Source organism: Melanotaenia boesemani, chromosome 15 (assembly GCF_017639745.1).
Source record: "Melanotaenia boesemani isolate fMelBoe1 chromosome 15, fMelBoe1.pri, whole genome shotgun sequence".
Classification (NCBI taxonomy): Eukaryota; Metazoa; Chordata; class Actinopteri; order Atheriniformes; family Melanotaeniidae; genus Melanotaenia; species Melanotaenia boesemani.
Window position 1 is genome coordinate 31,294,985 of NC_055696.1, and position 12,338 is coordinate 31,307,322.

Below are 12,338 nucleotides of genomic sequence, written 5' to 3' on the forward strand. Positions count from 1 at the left end.
AGATTGATGAACTTGAGAAATTTGCAAAAATTATCTTCTGACTTTGTCCTACAGCAAAGAAATTTTACAGTTTCTTATAAAAATTCAGCTGATAGTGAATCTGATGGCAGCAACATCTCTGTAAAAAATAGTTCCAGAGTGATGTTCAGCATGATGTAAAAAGTAGTTCCAGGGTGATGTTCAGTATGATATAAAAAGTAGTTCCAGGGTGATGTTCAGCATGATATAAAAAGTAGTTCCAGGGTGATGTTCAGCATGATGTAAAAAGTAGTTCCAGGGTGATGTTCAGCATGATGTAAAAAGTAGTTCCAGGGTGATGTTCAGCATGATGTAAGTAGTAGTTCCAGGGTGATGTTCAGCATGATGTAAAAAGTAGTTCCTAAGTGATGTTCAGCATGATGTAAGAAGTAGTTCCAGGGTGATGTTCAGCATGATGTAAAAAGTAGTTCCAGGGTGATGTTCAGCATGATGTAAGAAGTAGTTCCAGGGTGATGTTCAGCATGATGTAAAAAGTAGTTCCAGGGTGATGTTCAGCATGATGTAAGTAGTAGTTCCAGGGTGATGTTCAGCATGATGTAAAAAGTAGTTCCTAAGTGATGTTCAGCATGATGTAAGAAGTAGTTCCAGGGTGATGTTCAGCATGATGTAAGAAGTAGTTCCAGGGTGATGTTCAGCATGATGTAAAAAGTAGTTCCAGGGTGATGTTCAGCATGATGTAAGAAGTAGTTCCAGGGTGATGTTCAGCATGATGTAAAAAGTAGTTCCTAAGTGATGTTCAGCATGATGTAAGAAGTAGTTCCTGGGTGATGTTCAGCATGATGTAAGAAGTAGTTCCAGGGTGATGTTCAGCATGATGTAAGAAGTAGTTCCAGGGTGATGTTCAGCATGATGTAAAAAGTAGTTCCAGGGTGATGTTCAGCATGATGTAAGAAGTAGTTCCAGGGTGATGTTCAGCATGATGTAAGAAGTAGTTCCAGGGTGATGTTCAGCCTGATATTTTCTCTACATGTGTATAAAATCATTTAAACAGCCTTGTCATAAAATATTTAACAGAGCGTCTCAGTGTCTCCCTCCATCTCCAACACGATGCCACACAAACTGGCTACTCCGAGTATTGCAGCAATTGTTAGTCCAGCGGTGTGAGCTTGGGTGTGCTCCTGGTCCTTCTGGTTGCAGACGCACTCTGATGGTGGGAGGGATATGGGATAAGCTTTGTGCCACTGGGGAGCGAATCTGAATTCTTTATATCTGAATTTGAATCATTCAATTTGAATCTAAATATGCCTGTTTGAATAATTGCTTAAAAAACTGAATCCAAATGACCATATTTGATATTGAATCTTTGTTTTTTGAATGTGTATATTGGTAAAGTTGAAACTTTTGTATTTGAAAAAATTCATTGCCTAATTCATTTTCATAGTTCATTTTCAGTTCTCTCCATTCAAATTCAGATCTGAAATTCAAATTCAGATCTGAAATTCAAATTCAGATCTGAAATACAAACTTTTGAGCCACACATCCGGGACCTGACGTGAGGCAAAACTAGTCGATCGCAGATGGAAAAACGTCAGTTTTGTGCAGTTGTTTTCAACAGCTACAAGCAGAGGGAGGGCGAGAGGAGGGTGGCGGCGGGGAGAGAGAGAGAGAGAGAGATGCTAAGATCCAGGCCAGCCACTCTCGCTACAACGGCAGTTACCGTTTCTGTAATGGCACTTGCCGTTTCTGTAGCGGTAGTTACCGTTTCCTCAACGGTCTCAGCGGTTTGCCACTGTGGGCTGGTTGCAGACTTTTCACATTAGTGGTAACTCCTAATACAAGAAAAATATGTGTAAGTTTGCACAGATTAATGTGCACCTCAAGTGACGTACATACACCATGTAGGCTATAACGGACCAGCTTGATCTTTTGCGTTGGTTTAGAAACATTTTAGTAAGTAACTCGCCGGGCTGCAGACACGCCAGATCATGCCCCTGGATCTTGGTTGCTGGATTTCTGCTTCCATGATGCTCCAGATGTTGTGTACTGGTGAAAGGTCTGGACTGCAGGCAGGCCAGTTCAGCAGCCGGACTCTTCTCCTGTGAAGCCATGCTGCTGTGATGGATGCAGGATGTGGTTCATCACTGTCTTGCTGAAATGTGTAAGGCCTTCCCTGAAAGAAACGTTGTCTAGATGAGAGCAGATGTTGCTCTAAAACCTCCATGTACTTTCCAGCATTGATGAAGAAGATTCCAGACCATTAGCAATGGTTGCACTGGTGCGCCTAACTTTTTAATTCAGGTGCACCAGCAAAAAACATGTGGTGCACTTACAGCTCTAAGCAGCTCATTTTAATACGTTAAGGATCATCTTTGGATCATTACACATAGACAGTGATGCATATGTAGGCCTATTGTGAACAATGAGGTAAATGTAGAAAAAAAATATTTATTTGAAGAATGGATGTTAAGTACAATAGAAAAAAAAAAGTTTTAAAAAAATAACTTAAAGTTTTAGCTTCACTGAATTAATAATAATAAAAAAAAAAAAAGATTTAAAACTCTGTGCTGCCTCTGGCAAATTTCCCTCCTCTGGATTTAAGTTTAATCTTTCTTGTATTTATCTACATGGACTTCAGTTTTTGTGAAAGGCAGCTGCTCTTTGGCATTATTATGTACCATGTTTTTGGCTGCCCAAACAGCCAGAAACATCCTGAGCTTTTGTTGATCTACGGATCTTCTCCAGGGCAGTCTCCAGCTGAAGCTCAAACAGAGTGACTTTGATGGAGGCTGCTCTGGTTTCCTAGCAAGAATTATCAGCCACTATTTTCTCAAAAAATGCTTCTCCAGAAACAGACGCAGCTCTTTCAGTTTTTCTAGAGCTGTGTAGTGTTGGATTTCTTAATTTTTTTAAATAACTTTTAGCCACCTCTGAACTGGGGCAGACTTGATTCTGGTCGTGCAGGTGAGGTCACACAGATGGAGCGCTGCAACGGGTGAAACACATTCAAATCGTATCCACTTTTTCTGCTTCTTTTTGCTTAGGTATGGTAAAAAAAATTCTCTTAAACTGTTGAGGATAACAGATAAAAACAACATATAAGCAAATGCCACCATATTGCACATTTTAGAAAAGATTCCAGTTTCTGTGATTTTCATTTGAGTCGCTCTTTGTCGTACTGAACATCTAATGCGTGTCGGCCTTGGCTTTAAACCAACACACAGCATGATGTAGAACTGTGGATCACAGCTGATCAGAGGTGAAGACCCACTCCTTCTGTTGGCTTTTTGTCTTCCGTGAGCTCTGGTAAGGAATTAATGAACACAGAATACGCAGACATTCAGAGATAATAAAAGTCCTTCACTCAGACCCGTAAAATGTTGGTAGTTTTACTTTCTGGAAGTCTTCCTGAGCCCATGCAATGATTTCCAATAGAGATTCAGGTCTAGTTTAAATGCAGAAGAACACCAGCATCCAGTCTTGTCCCATGCACACAGAGACTCCTTCTGATTCTGTGAATCTTTTGATGATTTTATACACAGTAGATGATGGGATCTTCAGTCTGACCAACATTTCTCTGAAATTGTTTCACATTTTTTAGAGCCAGTTTGTCTCAGATTGGTGAACCTCCGTCCATCTTTCCATCTGAGACTCTGTCTCTCTGAAATGCTTTTTTTATTTTATTTTTTTATAAAATTTTCCACTAAAAACTGACGTAACAGTCAGCAATAATAGCTTCTTTCCACAAGACTGTATTTTCCCCTTTTGACATAAAGCAATTAAATATACGCAGAAAAATAGTTGTTAATGTTTCCTTTAGACTTGTATCATCCTGCTGTAAATCCGTTGATACCAGCAGATTTGTTTGCTTTCAATCTGGTTATAGCAGTGTAAATTTCTTCCTTTGCTATTTGTGATGGCAGTAATTTATTTTGGTTTTCTGGTAGAGTTGGCAGAGATAGTGGTTTAAAGATTGATTCCATTTCCTGATCGTTATCTATCTGAGGTTGGAAGTAAAGTTTTTCGTAATATTCTAGGAAGCACTGTTTATTTTCCTCAGTCTGGTATTTTGGGTCTTTAGTTATCGGGTCTCTTATTGTGGTTATTGTAGTGTCAGCCTGTTGTTCATATAATTTAAAAGCTAGTAATTTTGTGTATTTGCTTCCTCCTTCATGGTACTTTTGTTTAGTATATACCATTTTATTCTGTATTTCTTGATTTCGCATTTCTTCAGTTTGGTTTCTGTTCCTTTTTATTTCTGTCATAACCTCATGGCCTAAAGTGTTTTTATGTTGAGACGCTAGATATTTTAATTTAGCTTGCAAATTATTGAGTTTTTCTAAGCATTTTTTTAAGAAAAAATGTCAGTGCAATCACCTGTCCTCTCATAACTGCTTTACAGTATCCCAAAATCCAGGTTGGGATACCTCTCCGTTGTTATTAACTTCTAAGAAGTGTGATATATCTTTTCAAAATTGTTGAGTCCTTGCCTTATTTAAGATACTATCATGAAATCGCCAGTGTGTAAACTTTTCTCTGTTGTTTTTAAGGACAATTATATTGGGTAGTGGTCAGAGATCACATTTTGCACACTGCTACTATCCCTCCCAGATAACAAAAAGTAATCAGTTCCTGAATATGTTGAGTGTGGTGAAGAGTAAAACATATAGTCTCTGATTAGGGGATTCTGATGTCTCCACACATCTATTAGGCCCAACTTCAACATCATTACATTCAGCTTTTTTGTGGGTTTATTGGATTGTGAAATTTGTTTTCCTGATGAGGCAAGGCAAGGGTTTAAGGTGATATTATTTCACCAGCACATACAAGGATCCCTTGTGCTTCTTTTGAAATTCTGTTTGTATATAGAATTCAGACAGATCCAGGCGAAATATATACATGATAGAAAGTAAAAAGATTTCCATCTATTTTCCCTTTCACCATTATCATTTTACCCTCTCTATCCTTTGTAGTGGATAAATACTCATACAGTTTTTTTAAATTCAATATCCCCACCCCTCTCATATTTTCTAATCTATTTGAGGAATGAAATGCATATTTAAGCTTGTTTAAGTTTATCATGTTGTATTTCAGTTATGTGGGTGTCCTGTAGGAACACAATATTAATGTTCTCTCTTTAAAACTTTGTGAAGACTTACTTCTGTTGGGCTAATAAGCTCATTAACATTTATGGAAATACCATTAACCATGTATCACAAGCATACTTAGCTTTAAGATTAGGTATTGTATTCAACAACCAATCCCCCCATGCTTACAACATAACACAGTAAGAAAACACAGTGAAGAACACTAGAACAGCTAAGGACACTTCCTATGGTGGGCTGACACTTATCCCTCTGGAGTCCCTGTTGGGGGAGGAGAGAAAACCATTCCCATGGATAATCCTGGCCCTCCCCAGTGATGGAACAGCTGACCTGCGTGACCATTCCATATCCACTAGATATGTCCAACATAAATAATAATTCACTTCTGCTCAATCAGTGATTTCAACAAGAAAAAAAAAGAGGTCGTCATGTTTCCACTAGCTTGCAGATCTGTTTAGCTTTAAGATTTGGGCAGTCTTCTGTATCCTTTCAGTTTTTTTCTCACTCGTTTTTCTATTAATTAACCTCCCTCCTTAGGTCCAGCTCGTTGCCATGGAAACGCTTCCTGAACCTCCTCCGTGATGTTTACCTAGATGCCAGGCACCTTCACCTCGTGAGCGGCCTCTTTTGCGTCAATGTAGGTCCATGGTCCTGTACTCCAATGGATCCATTCATAAAGGGTTTGAAAGCTGATGGACTCCTCTTTAAGTGTCATCTGAATGCCGGTGTACTCTCTGCTCTTCTCCCAAAGACTGTATAAAAGATGAATGGAGCCTCCATTACGTCACCCGTAGGTTTCTGAAGAGCAAAAGTGAAGCGTGTTGGGCATTCCCACCACCGCCATCTTGGTGTCGTCCCGGAAAATCCAAAAATAAGCAAAGAGCTGGAGCTGAGAGGGAGACTGTGAAGGTGAGGGTGGATGATTGACAACCATCAAACTCCAAAAATGAAATGTAAGAAATTTACCACGATAAATCTAGGGACTCGGCGTCATGTGTTCTGACGAGGACCAGAGGGCGGGAACACATCACACAGGTTTTAAAATGACTCCATTGGCTCCCCGTGCATTTGAGGATCGATTTTAAGGTTCTTTTAGTAATTTATAAATGTCTAAATGGTCTTGCGCCCTCTTATTTATCAGACCTTCTTTTAAATTATGAAACCCCGTGGACCCTGAGGTCCTCTAGTACCGGCCTTTTCGTTGTTCCAAGGGTGAGGACCAAGACCTATGGCGAGGCCTCTTTCCATTGTTACGACCCTTGTCTGTGGAATAGCCTGCCAGAGGACCTCAGGGCTGCAGACTGTTGATGTTTTTAAAAGGAGGCTTAAGACCTACCTTTTTAGCTTAAGTTTCAACTAAATTTTATTTGATCTTAATTTATTTTACATCATTTTATTTATTTTTCATTTTACTCAACTGTATTACTTTTTATTTATTCATTCATTCATTCATTCTTAGCTGTTCTTACTGTTTCTTAAGGTAATTTAATTTTCATTTTAACTCCAGTGTTTTCCTCACAGGGATCCTCCACACCGGGGGTTTTGTGTGCTTTGTGTGTGTGTGTGCGACTGTGTGAAAGATCCTAAGGAGTGTTTTTAATTTTTATATAATTCTGTTTTGATGTGTAAAGGCCTGTTTTGTTTTTAACACGCATGATCTGAATTATGCTTAAATTTCTTAATCATGTAAAGGCCTTTGTGTTGCCTTTGGCGTAAAAAGGGCTTTATAAATAAAGTTTGATTTGATGAAGTTTGATTTGAGTAGGGGTTGCGCCGGGTTGCTTTATGTGCACGTTGAATTTGAAGAGATGTGCCGTCTGGCAAGGAAAGCTCTGCAGCAAACAGTTTAACCACGAAGTCCATCATCAAATCGCAGTCTGAATTCCTTGGATACACCAAATATTCAAATGTTTCAGCTTTCCAGGTCAGCCATTTTTTTCTTGTTTTACTGTGTTTACCGCATCATTTAGCTTTTTTTTAAAACTCTGCTTTCATATAAAAGCCCACAGCTTTCCTGTCACACCTCCACTCTGTCACCCTGCAGCTCAGTCAAGGACCTGGACACAACCTCATCTCCCTCCACATCAGGACTTCCTGAAACCTCCTCTGCCTCCACCTCCACTCTGTCTGTCTCCTGTAACCAAGTCATGCAACAACTGGTGAAACTGAACCAGAACAAGGCTGCAGGTCCAGATGGTGTCAGTCCCAGAGTTCTCAAGACCTGCTCAAAACAGCTATGTCCGATTCTCCAGCACCTGTTCAACACCAGCCTGAGTCAGAGAAGAATCCCGGTGCTGTGGAAAACATCCTGCCTTGTTCCAGTGCCTAAAAAACCACAACCAGCTGAACCAAAAGACTACAGACCAGTCGCCCTGACATCTCACGTCATGAAAGTCCTGGAGAGACTCTTACTGGCTCACCTCAGCAAGCAGGTGAACACCTTTCAGGACCCATTACAGTTTGCATACCGTAATGGGCTTGGGGTTGAAGATGCCATCATATACCTGCTTCAGAGAGCCCACTCTCATCTGGACCAGTCAGGCAGCACTTTGAGGGTCATGTTCTTTGATTTCTCAAGTGCTTTTAATACGATTCAGCCTGCTCTGCTGTGTGAGAAGCTGCAGAAATTCCAGGTGGATCCCTCCACAACCGCCTGGATTTACGAATACCTCACAAACAGACCACAGTTTGTGAGACTGAAAGGTTGTGTGTCTGAGATGGTGGTCAGCAGCACTGGAACACCACAAGGGACTGTACTTTCACCATTTCTATTCACGCTGTACACCTCAGACTTCCAGTACAACTCTGAGTTCTGTCATCTGCAGAAATACTCTGATGACTCAGCAGTTGTTGGGTGTATCAGTGATGGACAAGAAGCAGAGTACAGAGAACTGGTCGGTCAGTTTGTGAAATGGTGCGGTGACAATCACCTCATCTTGAATACCAAGAAAACAAAGGAGATGATTGTTGACTTCAGGAGGAACAAGAACACACATAGAAGTGTTTCCATCATGGGAGAGGAGGTGGAGGTGGTGGAGGAATACAAGTACCTTGGAGTTCAGCTGGACAACAGACTTGAGTGGAAAAGCAACACTGAGTACATTTACAAGAAAGGTCAGAGCAGACTCTACTTCTTAAGGAAGCTGAGATCTTTTAACGTCTGCACCAAAATGTTGCAAATGTTCTACAGGTCTGTTGTTGAAAGTGCAATCAGCTTTGCAGCAATCTGCTGGGGCAGCGGCATCAGAACCAGAGACTTGAAAAGAATTAACAAACTGATCAAGAAAGCTGGATCTGTGCTTGGAGTAACTCTGGAGCCGCTGGAGTTGATCATCAAAAAAAGAATTCTGTACAAGCTGACGAAGATAATGGAAGATCCTTCACACCCTCTACACAACGCCGTGACGAAACAACAGAGTGTGTTCAGTGGGAGGCTTGTTCAAGTCCGATGCAAGACAGAGAGATACAGAAGATCCTTCCTTCCAGCAGCTATCAGGCTGAAGAACAAAGCCCTTAATTAATTAATGTGATTGTTTAAAAAAAAAAAAAAAAAAAAAAAAAAAAAAAAAAAAAATTACTACTACTACAATATTGAATTTCCCTTTGGGATTAATAAAGTATTTTTCATTTCATTTCATTTCATATGATGGCTGTGTGAACATGTATTTCACAAAGCATCTGGTCTTCAGGCTCATCACGTCTTGCTAATTAGCTGGCAGCAAGTTTCTTCGTCTGGGAGTTCCATTTCATTTATTTTGCTGGAAACTGTACGGTATATTGATTTTTTAGACTCCCCTGTCCTTTTTGTGATTTCCTCCCACTCATTCCTGCTTGTTCAAACTTAGTGACTTTCGCCTTCTTGCGCGGGGAGATGAATTTAAACCGATCTATGCAGAGCTGTGAGTTTGTGTGTCTGCAGCAGGCATGGTTTCCCTGGTCCAAAATGCTCCTTTTATACCCAGTCATGTTACTGGCCTGTTGCTAATTAACCTAATTAGTTGTCAAATGCTCTTCCAGGTGTTTCTGTTTTTGTACCAGTTACTTTTCCAGCTATTTGTTGCTCCTATTCCAACTTTTTCCAGACGTGTTGCTGCATCAGATTCACTCACTCAGCTCATATTTTCAATCACATGGTGAAATGTCTCAGTTTCAACATCTAAAATGTTGTTTATCTTCTACTGGGAATAAAATATGGGTTGATGAGACATGGAAATCATTGCATTCTGTTTTAATTTATATTTTACACAAAGTCCCAACTGTTTTGGAACTGGAGTTGTATGTGGAATCTTTATAACTTCTGGGATAATCGACAGCAGACTTGTACACATGAAGTGTTGTGTGTAAATGTCTGTGTGCAGTTTGTATATAAGTGAGAGTGGACGTGTTGATGCAAATATGTTTTTAATAGTTTTATTTTATTTAAATCCACATTTCAGTGAGTGTATTAACATCTACCTGTCCAGGAACTGCATAATAAAGACATATTTTCTTTTTGAGGTCAATGCATTGTTGTGCATATACCAGACAAGTAGATAAATTTAAAAGAAAAATACACAGTTTGAGATTAAAGTTACAGTGTACAATAATGACAAAGATCTATGAGAAAATATATAATTAATAACTGTATTTATTGGTATAGAGAGAGGGTTGGAACAAAAACAGATTTTAAAAGAGGAATCCACAGCTCACTTTTCATCCTGCTAAATACTGTAAATAAAATAAAAAAAACATCAGAAATTATGCTGTAATGAAAACATCTGTCTGTCCCTTAGATCTAGCAAGCAGCTTAAAATCACAGATCTGCTTCATGTAACTTCACAGCATTTCCACCACTGGCTAAACAAAAGGAAACTGAAAACTCCTTTCAACATGTAGAGAAACGAAGACTCAATAACAGGAAGGGAGGAAAAATTGAAGGAGAAGTAGAGGATGAGCAGGAAGAGGGAAAAATGACTGCAGCATGCTTCATGCAGCGCTGTACAGAGAACAGCCTCTTTCAGTTGTAAGGCTACTGTATCCATGGCAACAAGGCAGAACGGTAATTGTAAGATGAGTCAGAGTTGATAACTTTTTCATCTGATTGAGAGTTTAATGGCGGACATAGCAGAGCAGCGAGTTCATTTAAGTAACAGATGACAGGGTTGTTGATGTCTCTCTCTCACACACACACACACACACACACACACACACACACACACACACACACACACACACACACACACACACATTAAAAAGCCTTTGTCTGCTGCAGACAGAACAAAGGAAAACATAGATGAGAAAACAAAGGGGGAACAGAAGATTAAGACAGGGGATGCAAATAAAGCAAAATAAAATGATGTAAATTGATGGTCTTTATTTTAACTTCTGTTGTTTTCAGTGACATTTCAGGAGGAAGTTGAATAAAAAAAAACTTCTATTATGTATAAAATTACAACCATAATTTGTTTCATACATCTTTATTCGTGGGACAGCGTGGATCAGTAGATGTGTAGAGTGGTTGTTTTGTAGCCTGAGGGTTGCCAGTTTGATCCTCCGCCTGTCAAGCTCATGTCGAGGTGTCCCTGAGCAAGACACTGAACCCCAAACTGCTCCTGATGGGTCGTGGTTGAGCGCCTTGCATGGCAGCTTCTGCCATCAGTGTGTGTGAATGGGTGAAAAGCCTCACAGCAAGAAGGTCGCTGGTTCGAGCCTCAGCTGGAGGGAGGTTCGAACCTGGGGGGGTCTTTCTGTGTATGCATGGGTTCCCTCTGAGTTCTCCGGCTTCCTCCCACCATCCAAAGACATGCATATGTTGGGTTAATTGGTCAGTCTAAATTCTCCCTAGGAGTGCGTGCGTGAATGGTCCACTGTTTTCCCATTTCAGTGGCTTCACAAGTTAGAATGTGGTGTAAGAAACCCTGGGTTTTCAGCATGCTGTGTGGATGGTGTTGACACATTATTAGTTGTGCACCTTAACATTAACATGATTCAGCTTTTCATCACAAGGCCAGCCAACCAGAGGCTTATCAGACCTGGCTGTGTACCAGGTGGTCAACCCATCATGTCACCTATTGGCCCAGATGGGATCTTTCCTCTCCTCTGTTTTCCCGTTAAACCCACATTCCTTGAGCAGCCTTGTGGTAGAGAACAAAAAGCTTCTACAGCAGGAACTCTCAGTCCTGGTCCTTGAGGGCTGGTAGCAGCTGTTGCTAAGGATGATGAGCTTTGTGAAGCCATGAATCACTTTGACACATCTGTTTTCAAATCAACTCACAGAAGACAAAACAGCGCCACCTGCTGGCTGTGAGTGTGGTGCAGTTCTCAACCCTGTGTCACTGTTTTATTCTGTCGTTAAACTAAATTACGAAAGCAGGCTGTTAGTTTACTTGCTTTAGGAACATTATCAGATTATGGTGGAGTTGAAAAATAACAGAAGCTTTTGCAGCAAAATGGGTGATTTTAAACAGGAAAAATAGGAGAAAAAGGCTCTTCTGGAACTGGGGTAATGGCTGTGTTAATGTATTTTAAAACTTGTTTTAAAGCACACAGACACTGACTAGACCACCCCCTTCAAAATATCTGTGAAGCAACTCGATATGTGTCTGACCTGCATCTGACATAACGAGGCCTCCGTTGGCGTGATCATGTGACCTTTGACATGCTGAAGTAACAAATCAAAACAGCAACCATGACAAGGTGGAGGTCCAGCAGATGGCCTCGAGCGTAACATTGCTAGTTGTTGCCATATTTCCCACTTTTCCTTTCTGCTGGTTACCACTAAAAATGAAGAGCAACCATTTAACCAGTCAAGTAACTAAAGCATCCAAGTTAAATGAATGTGGTCTTCGGAATACACTGAAGTAAGGTTGGACATTATTTGTTTCCACAAGAAATTTAAATTTATGAAAAATAAATAAATAAATAATTGAATGAATTAATAAATAAATAAAAATAATAATTTAATTTTGGAAGAGATCGCCTGACCTCTTAACACCTGACCCAAGAAATAATGGACAGATTTTTTTTTGCTTTCATTAAAAATCCCTATTTTGCCCTTTGACAAAAATGTAATAAATAAATAAAATAAAATAAAATGTATTTGTACCATTAATTACTGTGTGATATTTCAGAAGTATTGTAGTGTAAAAAGTCCACCAGACTGTGTACAACCTGGTATTAAGCAAAGTTTTTACAATAAAGTGATGCCATAAGTCACAAAAACATTTTTTTTAGGTATTAAACCGTAAACAAAAAGAACCAAATGGTCAAAGTTTACTG

At 39.8% G+C, this 12,338-nt stretch overlaps 1 protein-coding gene across 1 annotated transcript in view; it reads right to left on the bottom strand.

Moving 5' to 3' along the window:
* Positions 1-12,338, bottom strand: part of LOC121654514 (glutamate receptor 1-like) — a 157,111-nt gene that overhangs the window by 74,310 nt on the left and 70,463 nt on the right. The window lies entirely within an intron of this gene.